Source organism: Acinonyx jubatus, chromosome B4 (genome assembly GCF_027475565.1).
Source record: "Acinonyx jubatus isolate Ajub_Pintada_27869175 chromosome B4, VMU_Ajub_asm_v1.0, whole genome shotgun sequence".
In the NCBI taxonomy this organism is placed as follows: Eukaryota; Metazoa; Chordata; class Mammalia; order Carnivora; family Felidae; genus Acinonyx; species Acinonyx jubatus.
Genome location: NC_069387.1, coordinates 50,350,886 through 50,362,633, shown reverse-complemented (window position 1 = coordinate 50,362,633; position 11,748 = coordinate 50,350,886).

The following is an 11,748-nucleotide window of genomic DNA, read 5'->3' as shown; positions in this document are numbered from 1 at the left end:
GCTAAGAGAATGAAGGACAGGAACAATCTCTCAGACTGGAGAGATTTGTAGATAGGAGCTGGAGATTTGCAGAATCAAAATGTTTCTGATTTCAAAAGGAACAGTGAAATCATAACAAGGTGGCACTTACTGAGTGTTTACTCTGTGCATGAATTTGTTTATCCCTCCATCAGCTACTTGCCTGATTCGTTATTATTATGCGTATTTTATAGATGAAGAAGTCACAACACAAAAAAGGTTAAGAAACTTTTTTCAATTTATTTGGTTATCATTGGTGGATGCTGAGAATTTGCACTTCAAAGTTTTAACTACTACAATTTTTTGTTGGGTCTTCTATTATCTGAGGGGTCATTTTATCAAATGCAGGACACCATTGAGACTGCCCTGCTGTGAAAAAGTCAACTTTATCAGCATATTCTCTGTAAACTCCTTAACACATTTCCACCCACAGATCAGATACTTTCTTTTGAACAGGCAAGTTGTCAATCTGAAATGACATTAATGCTTTCAATTTGTTTTCCAAGTCTTATTGATCTATGAAATAGAGGCCTTAAAAATGTCAAAAAACTGAGTCTATTAGATTGAAAGCCAAGAGAGGTTTTGGTCTTACCAGAGTTGTCCGTACTCACAAAAGCCACATGAAGGAGAACTTAGGAGACTTGCCGAAGGTGAAAGCTAATAGATGGATTGATTAATAATTTAGTTCAAGTATGGACAAATTTTGAAGACAGATGAACTATGGGCAAGAAAGTGAAAATTAGGTCAGAAATTATATATACCAGAGCCAAGGCCAGAAGAAGTATTTAAAAAAAGGTAAGCAGGATTCTAGAAAGTGGAAGTGAAAGGCCTTCCCACTGATGGGTAAGCATCAGACTTTTGATATTGGCTCAGGTCATGATCTCATGATTCATGAGATCAAGCCCCATGTCAGGCTCTGCTCTGACAGTGCAGAGATTGCTTGGGATTCTCTGTCTCGCCCTCTCTCTCTGTACCTCTCCAGTTCATGCTCACTAACTCTCTCTCTCTCAAATAAATAAATAAACCTAAAAAAATGAATATTTGAAACAATGGATTCTATAATTTTCTCATGTTCTCTGGCTTTCCCACCAAGCTTGGGTGGGGAATTAAAGAGACAGGCTTGCTTGCTTTCTTCTTCTTCTTCTTCTTCTTCTTCTTCTTCTTCTTCTTCTTCTTCTTTTTAAATAAACAACCATGGACTTTTATTCCATGATTCCTACAGAAATAAAGTTAGATTATTCAAGATTACTCAATATAAATTAGATAGTAAAAATTACAAAACACATAGGATACATATCTAATGCTAAGCCCATAATGTTCTCAGTATCCACAAGACTTTCAAAATAACCAAGTTATTTTTTTTTTGTTTACTTATTTTTGAGAGAAAGAGGAGGGTGGCAGAGAGAGAGGGAGACACAGAACCTGAAGCAAGCTCCAGGCTCTGAGCTGTCAGCACAGAGCCTGACGTGGGGCTCGAGCCCATAAACTGCAAGATCATGACCTGAGCCGAAGTAGGATGCTTAATCAACTAAGCCACCAAAGTACCCCAATAACTTAGCTGTGAATTAAAAAGATTTACAACAACTTGTAAAGACTAATTTTCCAAGCTCTAAGTTTTTGAGAGCAGTCAACTGAATTTAATTGGCATAATTATCTCTTCACAAATAGATTTAAATTGTTTATTTGGATCAGAGTTAAAATGATCAAGGGAGGGAAGAAGGAAAGAGCGATTAATTTCATGAATCCAGATTTTAACCTTTTTGAAGCTGCATCAAGACAGCTTAAGGTTTATACTTCTAAACTGATAAATTGCCACAAACTAGAATTTAAATGAAAGAATAAAACTAAGTATCTTAAATTTTTATGACATTAGTCAAATTATCTTACATGAAAAAATATTGAAATGTTTTTCTTAAATTTAAATTCAGAAACAGAGAGTCACAGTTATGATGATGATGATGATGATGATGATAGTGGCAACTGAGGGAATGAATAAAAATGAAGAGGAAACAGGTGAGTACTAGGCTTCTATATTTTTGCAAAAGAAAATTTTGCCACACTCATTCTATAGCAACCAATAAATATCCAAAGACATTCTCTCTCAAGAGCAAGAGAAAAATAAAGACAGTTTCAGACAAAATTATCATATGTCCAAGAGATGGTCACTAAAGGAACTTTGAAGGATGTCATTTCAGTAGAAGGAAATTATTCTGTAAGGAAGACCTGAAATGCAAGAGGAAATGGTGAACATTTGTATTAGGAGGATACGTCTTTTAAAAAGTCACTTGGACCATAAAAACTGCTAATAATAACAATAATAACGTGTAATTTTGAGGATGTAGGGAAAAGAGTTGTTATTGATATCATTATTGTGAGGTTTGAATGATGTAGGGTTTGCAAAAGTTTGTATTTTTACCTAACACAATATTTAGTGAGAGTTAGAACTCTACAATCAGATTACTTTCAGGAGAGTTAGAACTCTACAATCAGATTACTTTCAGGATAAGTATATTTGTTTTGTTCCCATATGTTTTATTTTTAGCTTGTCTTATAATTTATTTTCAACTTTATTTTTGGTATGTATTCATTTTCTTTTTTGGTTTTCTATGTGAGATATTTTAGTCCTGGATTTGAACCAATAGTTTAAGGACATAAATCCTGATTTCTTATGTTTAGGTGAATTCAAAATGATTGAAAATCATAATCAAATTGTTTTATGTGGTGTTAAAAATTGAAAAATTCACAAAATAACCTAGAATTTAATCGCTTATAAGAAGTTTTTTTAAAAAACTGGCGATTTGGAGAGGGGGCCACCTGGCTGGCTCAGTCAGTAGAGCATGGATGGGACTCTTGATCTCAGGGTTGTAAGTCCATGCCCTATGCTGGGTGTAGAGATTACTTAGAAAATAAAATCTGTAAGAAAGAAAGAAAGAAAAACTGGCAATTTGGGGCACCAAATTGGGGCAGCCAGAGAATTTAAGTTTATTTTTGTTCTAACTTTGTATTTGAACGCCTTTAAATGGGGTGGGAATTCACTCCTTAGTTAACTACCATGTTAAGTTCTCCTTTTTTTTTTTATATCTATCCATTTCTTGCCATTTCATACAGTTATGTTACATGCCTAATACTTAAATGTGTTTGAGTTCTTGATTAGTGACTTACAAGATGATGAGTATCTGAGATATGTGTATTCCAGCTTTAAAAAATGGAAATTCCATAAACTTGCTTTCATTGTTCTAAGAAAGTCTAGCATGTAATATTAATGCCAGGACTTATTTAAAACATGTATTTGCCAATTGTTGATGTAAAATCATAAGCTAATTATGTAATCCCTCTGAGTCTGCTAACCATCTGTAAAATAAGTATAATAATTACCCTATTTCAACTGGCATGCTGTGTAGATTTCTGTTCCCAGATTTCTGTAATTTCCCACCCCCTAAAATGAAATATTGCTATTGTTATGTAAGGAGCTTAGAAGTTGTCACTCACTCCTAATAACAAGTAACAAAACGAACAAACTGAAAAAATCAACAACTCTTCGTAAATTCATTAGAAAAGTGAAGTCACAAGGCAGAGCGTTAGGTGGAGAGACAGAGAGGCAAATATGGAAAATCACAACTTACCGGAGCAGAACCCTCTGTGGGAACCAGTGCCAGTATAGGAAGACCTGAACTGTAGTTGAGAAATTGATGGAGGCTCACTTCAGACAAGTGTGAGAAAGTCTCCAGGGGGACCCAGTTACAGGGAAGCTCTACACTTTTGTGAGTTTTACCTCTAGGAGCTTTACCAGCTATGTAGAGTGTAAACCAGAGAAAAATGCCCTCATGCTTCTGGCAAGGAGAGAAGAAAATGGACCATTTTTAAACATGCCAGATCATTCTGTTCTTCTTAACAAAGCCTGCCCTCAGGAGAAAGCAATCTTACCAGGACGTAACCTGCTGGGAAAGAACATCATGGGATATTAACTAAAAGAAATAAATAAAATAAATTAAATAAATATAAATTGGCAATTTGGGGCACCAGTCCAGCCAGAGAATTTTAGCTTGTTTTTGTACTAACTTTGTATTTGAATACCTTTAAATGGGGGTGGGAATTCACTCCTTAGTTAATTAGCTACCATGTTAAGAATTCCCTTTTGTTTTATATCTGTTTTACCATGTGTATTATATGGGCACTATAAGTGGGATTGTTTTATCAGAAAGTTTTAAAATAAACATAACATAAAAATGAAACATAGGCCATCTCTCTGTATGGACTGACTGAGAGATACTAGTTCATATTTAACACTCACTCTTATTTTCTCTTCTCTAAAACTGAGTAATATCACGGAGATTTTGTGTAATGTAGTTTTCTTTTCTTTTTTTAATGTTTACTAGTTTTGAGAGAGAGAAAGAGAAAGTGCATGTGAGGAGAGCAGGGGTGGGGCAGAGAGAGAGAGAGAGAGGATCCCAAGGAATCTTCACACTGTCAGTACAGAGCCCTTCACAGGGCTTGATTCCATGAACTGTGAGATCATGACCTGAGCCAAAATCAAGAGTCAGACGCTTAACCGACTGAGCCACCCAGCGCCCCTAGGTAATATAGTTCTTTCGTAATAAATTTAATAGTTATTTTAATAATCAGACTACTCTCAAATGTAATATATCTTGAAACCAAAATTATCTTTTCTAATCAGTTTCCCCACTACTGTTAATAAGGCAGTTAGTATACCAATATTATAGACCTGATAAGTTGTCATCATTCTAAACCGAATCTGTCTTTGCAAACAAATTTTCCTAAGTGTTTTTCAGAATTGCTCATTCATTTTCATTACCACTGATCATCTCCAAAGTTATTACTGTGCATGGTTATCTTGGACATTTTTGAATATTTTTTGTTTCTACTGACATACCTCATTTTATTGTACTTCACATACACTGTGATTCTACAAATTGAAGGTTTGTGGCAACCCTGCCTGAAGTAAGTCCATCAGCGCCATTTATTTTTTCCAACAGTATATGCTCACTTTGTGCTTACATCAAGTTTTGGTACTTCTCACAATATTTCAAATTTTATTATTATTATATTTATTATGGTGACCTGTGATCAGTGATTATGGAAAACTCAGATGATGGTTAGCATTTTTAGTAAGAAAGCATTTTTTCATTAAAGTATACAAGTGCTTTTTAGATATTATGCTATTGTGTACTTGATAGACTACCGTATAATATAAACATAACTTTTATATGCACTGTACTTTTATATGTTCCAAAAACACCTTTATTAACTTTGTTGCAGTATTTGCTTTAGTGTGGTGGTATGGAACCAAACCTACAATATTTCTGAGGTATGCTTGTATAAATATTAATTCTTTTCTGATTCAGCATGACTTGATTGAAGTATTAAAGCCTACTTGATTTCAATGATCACTAAAAAATAGAGCATACCCCAGACAGAGGGATGTGCTTGGTTGCGATAGAAATGAGCATGTGGAACCCAACCCTAGAGACGAGTTCCTGAGGAGCAGCTGGCCTGTCCAGGCTTATAGTTCAGAGAAGCCTGATGCTCAACTAGAATTCTCCAAATGGTCACTATTACAACTTTAAACCTGGTAGACAGGGAATAGTGGGAACAAATCCAAGTTCTTAGGAACCAGGCTAGTGATGGAAATGGCTTTTAAATATGTGTCCATATAGGGCAGAAAACCAACCAAAGCATTGGTAATATGAAAAAAAAATTTTTTCTTGAGGAAGAAAATTGTCAACATTTTTCCTTAATCAAATATACTTTTTGTGAATGTATTTTCAAAGATTCCTAACAAAATACAGTTCCCTTTGCAACTAGAGAAGAACATAGCTAAATATTGTCACCATTGAATAAGAAAAACAAATGTAAGAAAAAGGATCACAAAATTAAAACAGATTTGCAAAAGGATATTTCACTTCAGATTCTAAATAGGGAAGTTTCTGTTCTCAGCTACAGTTCCTTTGGAAAGAATTTAATTATTAGAGTGACAGAGACCAAGTCTTTGCTTAAATAAGTTAAAAAAAAAAGTCTATCAGAGACAGAATATTTCTGTGTAAGAGAAGTTAAAATAATACTTTGGCTTTACACAACTCATCATCTTTTAAAATGAAAATTTGGTGATGAATCTTGGCTTGATTGGTACAATCAAAATTGTCAGCCAACAATTAATATATGACATTTGGGACACCCACTCTATGTTTAGTGCTATGCTATACATTATAGGACTATAATTTGTTTTGAAAATTAATTTCTGTAACATTTTCAGTTCTGTTATATGGTACTACAAACTGATTTAAAAAATCAGTTTCAAGAAATGCTACCAATAAGAATCATCTAGCTTAGAGAAGAGGTATATTAAAAGCAAGAGACAGCATGATACAGTAGAAAAATTACTGAAATTATGCATCACAGAAACTGTAGCTTAAATTCTAGCTTCTACTTACTAGGAGAATTTCTCCGGGTTGCATACTTAAAATCCCCTCTGAGCCTCAGAATGCATGCTTACAAACTGGGACAAATAGGATCCATAATGCTTATTTATGGGGTTGTTAAAATAAGCAGAAATATTTTATTTAGTGTTTTTTTTAGAATATCCAAAATATCTAAGGCATTTTGGCTTAAGAAATCATCTAAAAAAGCCAAATGTGGAAAACTCTTTGTAAATAGCTTTCTCTCTTCTATAAGGATCAAAGTGGTTTTTTTTTCCCAGAAAATCACATATCAATTTGCAATCCCTGTCATAAAAACAAGCTTAACTCTGTGCTGAATGTGTATTGATAAGATGAACTGCTTTTCCCTTCAGCTCTGCCTGTTTTCTCACATTAGACTTGTACAGCCAGCTTACTACTGGACACCCCCAAGGATATCTCAAACTTCACATGCCCAAAACGGGAAGCATTTGCTCCTTCAAACTGCTTCTCATAAGTGAAATTGAACAAAGCAAGTGCTCAGTTACAACACCACTATCAACTTCATAATTTTGAGTCAGAATTTGGTACTCATCTTAGGTTTATTCTCCCTTTCTCATACCACCTCCCTAGTCACCGAATCCTGCTGAATTTTAAATTTTTATTGGCCAAGCATTTCTCAAAACAATATTCCCTTGATCCCATTGTCACTCTGAGACCCTTTGAGAGTGTAAAATAACATAACAGGTGTTACTGCTTCTACTTATTTAGTTTCTCTTACCTTCTCTATTTCCCTACTTCAAACCATATCTTATATTACTTCCCAGAGTGGAGCATTTAATAATAATGTATTACTCTCCTGCTTAAAAATTCTTTTTTTGAAAAAATTATTTTTATGTAATCTCTACACCCAACATGGGGCTCGAACTTATAACCCCAAGATCAAGAGTTGCATGCTCCACTGACTGAGCCAGCCAGGTGCCCCTTCTACTTAAAAATCCTTCATAATTCCTGGGGTGCCTGGGTGGCTCAGTCGGTTAAGCGTCCGACTTCAGCTCAGGTCACGATCTCGCGGTCCGCGAGTTCGAGCCCCGCGTCGGGCTCTGGGCTGATGGCACAGAGCCTGGAGCTTGCTTCCGATTCTGTGTCTCCCTCTCTCTCTGCCCCTCCCCCGTTCATGCTCTGTCTCTCTCAGTCTCAAAAATAAATAAACGTTAAAAAAAATTAAAAAAAAATCCTTCATAACTCTTTATGTCCTATAAGACAATGTGTTTAGCATGCCATGTAAGGCCACCATAATTTGTATTCATTTTGTCAAGGAGCCCTGATTCTCACCATTTCTACTCAGTTTTTGCTTTCCCAGTAATGCAGAGGTACTCCAGTGCCCAGCATCTACCATCTACTTTCTACTCTATGACTGTTCAAGCTGTTCTTTCTGTCTGTAATACCTTCTCTATTAGTTTCTTAAGGCTTGTGTAAAAGATTACCACAAAGTTGGTGGCATAAAATCACAAAACAAGTATCTCTTCCAGTTCCGGGGACCAAAAATTCAAAATCAGTTTCACTGGGTTGGAATCGATGTGTCAGCAGGGTCCTGCTCCCTCAGAATCACTAAGGGAAAATCCATTCCTTGCTTCTTCTGGTTTCTGGTGGCTCAGCATTCGTTGGCTTGTGATGGATCACTCCAATTTCTGTCTCTGTGGTTTCATTGTCTTCTCTTCCATGTCAAATTCCTCTCTGCCTCCTTCTTATAAGGATGTGTGTGATTATATTAGAGCCCGCTTCAATAATCTCCCCATCTCAAGATTCTTAACTTAATCACATTTGCAAATCCTTTTTTTCTACATATTCTAACATTTACAGGTTCAAGATTAATTAGAGCCTGATATCTTAAAGGGCCACTATTCAGCCTATTCCACCTTCCCTTTAGAATTTAGCTAGGTTTCTCCTATATGTGCAAGTACAAGGCACCTTGTACTTACCTCAATTTATACTTGATATATAAATATTAAATCTTCCTCACTAAAATGAAAACTTTACAAGGGCAGAGGATGAATGATTTTATTCATTTCCCTTTCTTACTGTCAATGTCCTAGCATGATGTCTGGCCCATAGTAAGCACTCACTGTGTATTTCTTAATCTTTTGAAATGAAGGCAGCTCTGCTCTTTTATTTTCAAAGTAGATGACTTACCGAGTGGGAAAGAACCAGAAAGATAGTATAAGCTTATCTCACTGTTCAAAGCACTCACAACCAGTGTGGCCTACTTCCTGACCACATCTAACAAAATGATGCAAGTAAAAATGCATCACTTTTCAAATGCTGGCTTATTAATTCATTTTCTTAAGATGAAATTCCAAGGCATAACTGGCTAATGGGATTATATGGAGCACATTGACTCAAAATTATATAGAACACACTAAAAAACAGGTCCACACATGCTTAATTATTCATGTGAAATGTGATCTAATCTCCATTAACACTTGCCATCTATAAATAAAACAAAATAAAGATATACTTTGTTTAGAACAAACATCAAATAAAGAGTTAGGGCACATTACAGATATACCCTAAGGTGATCCCCAGTGAGACACATCCCATGTGATCCCCTCCCCTTGAGTGCAGGTGGGGCTTGGGATTTGCTTCTAACTAGTACAGTATGGCAGAAATGATGAAATATCAGTCCTATAATTACATTAAGATAAATATGTATAAGGCTCACACAAACACACGATCAATATCTGTCTATATGTTTATATTATCTATCTATCTATCTGTCTATCTACCTATCTATCCATCTATTATCTGCAAGGTCATATGGACAAACCCAAGTGACAAGAACTGTAAGCAGTATGTATCCAAGAACTCAGAGAGGTCCCTGGCCGACAACCACCACCACCAACTACGACAACAAAGAGAAGAATCAGAGTTCTACAGCCACAAGGAGACTGGAAATAGTACTTTAACCAATAAGGCTTCAGAGACGATCACAGCCCCAGCTGACACCTAGCTTGCAGGCTGGTGAGATCCCAAATCAGAAAACCCAGTTAAACACTGCTGCATGGTCTTTTGATCTATTGAAGTTTCAAGATAATAAATATGTGGTTGTTTTAAGTCATTAAGTCCATGGTAAATTGTTTTGCAGCAATAACAAACTAATGTGGGACATAGCTTTCTTTGTAATAGAGAATTGACAGAAATGTAAGAAAGTCATTGCAGAATTTTAAGTTAGAAAAAAACCATAGAAGAAAATAGTTGGTGTAAAGCAAGCCTGCAAAAAAAATCAATTACATTTACTTCAAATGAGAAAGAAAATAGATATCTAAAAAATTAACCATGGTTTTATACTTATGAATATAAAGGGATGGTGCTCTAATGGGCTCAACTTTTCAAAAAAATAACCAAGGAGATGAGGTAAGAAAAAAAAAAGCCAAATATAAACATGTATCATAACCCTATTGGAATAACATCATTGAGGCTGAAGCAATAATATCAAAATCTTGCAAAAAATGTTGGAGAGAGAAAAATCTGTTTTATTTCACATAAGAATCAATGAGCAGGGAAAGGAGAGATCTGTGGGGTGTTATAGTGGAAAGACTGTAGGCTTTAGGCCAGCTTGCCTTTACTCTTTGTGTAACCCTGAGCAAATTACATTTTGAGATATACTATTAGAGAAAATAAAATTTCATCTTGGAAATTATATTAGGGTTTTTCACAGAAATAGAACCAATAGGACCTGATATATATATATATATATATATATATATATATATATATATATATATATATATCATATACATTATGTGTGTATATATACACACAAATAATATACATGTTATAAGAAACTGGCTTATATGACTATGGAGACTGAGGAGTCCTAAGAGCTATAGTCAGTGAGCTGGGGATTCAGGAGAATCAATGGTGTAGTTACAGTCCAGGTCTGAAGACCTGAGAACCAGAACTGATGGCATGATTGCTAGTCCAAAAGGTAGAACATTTGAGACACAAGAACAGCCAAAGAACTGATGTTTCATTTATGATTCAGGTTTATGTGAACAGAAGAGAAGCGCACCACTTCCAGACTAGCCCACCCAAACCTCCCACACATGATTTGTCTTTCTTTTTCCCTTTCCAGTGCCCTGGGGCACAATATTTGGAAGCCAGACATTGAAGATGTTGGAGGAGAGATGTTTCACTGATCAGGAACACATATTTAGTATTTTATGTGAGCAGGAAATATACTTTTCTTCTGTTTGAAGCTTTACATATTTTGAGGTCTGTTTATAAGTCTTTCAGAGGAATCGTACTTTTTATTCATTCAATTCCATTTAATTGTATGATTCAGTTTGAATTCTGAACATTTAATTTTGGATTATTTATTTCTCTCTTTTTAAAGTTTATTTATTTATTTTGAGAGAGACAGAGACAGCATGAGCAGGGGAGGGGAAGAGAGAAATAAAGACAGAGAATGCCAAGCAGGCTCTACACTGCCAGCACAGAGCCTGACACGGGACTTGAACTCAGGAAACTGCAAGATCGTGACCTGACCCAAAACCAACAGTCAGATGCTCAACCGACTGAGCCACCCAGGTGCCCCTGGATTATTTATTTCTAAAGGATAATGAAAGGAGTTGAGAAAATATGAGTAACATATCCTTCTGACAAATGCATTGCTCAGCCTTTTAAATGCCTATTTTTGCAGAATGTGCCCTCACTGTAGCAAACCCCGTGCTGCTCACTCAAGCTTCCTGATAGAGTGGCCACATCACAGAGGAAGACAGTTCTTGAAGACCATAGTCACTTTTGTTCTACTGACCAACTTAAAGTGATTAGGAAACAGCTAAGAGCTAACAAAATTCTTTTTTAGTCTACTCACAAACTTTTGACAAAAACTAAAGTAACTTCAAGGAAAATTACTAGCGCCTACAGAAAGACTGACATACATTTTTAGAGAAGAGAGAGGGCAAATAGCTGAGTTGTAATTACTATTAGCTATCATGTTTCAACTATTATATATGTAGCCGGAAACTAAAACCTCATCAAACGATAAACACCTCAAGAATAATTTAAAAGAGTAAGATAAATACTGAATTGTTACCTTGAAAAGATAATTGCAATTATAAGTATGCACGCTGAGAAAAATTAGCAAAGGCATTCAATTATTTAGTTCACATATGCTTTGAAAATCTTTGCAAATTGGTGAGGTATTCATTATTTTTCTTAAAAAAAAACAGTCCCATGTAATTTAGTGAATTACTAACATTACATATTGAATAAAATTTTCCTTTAGAATATGATACCCAAATGAAAGATTAGC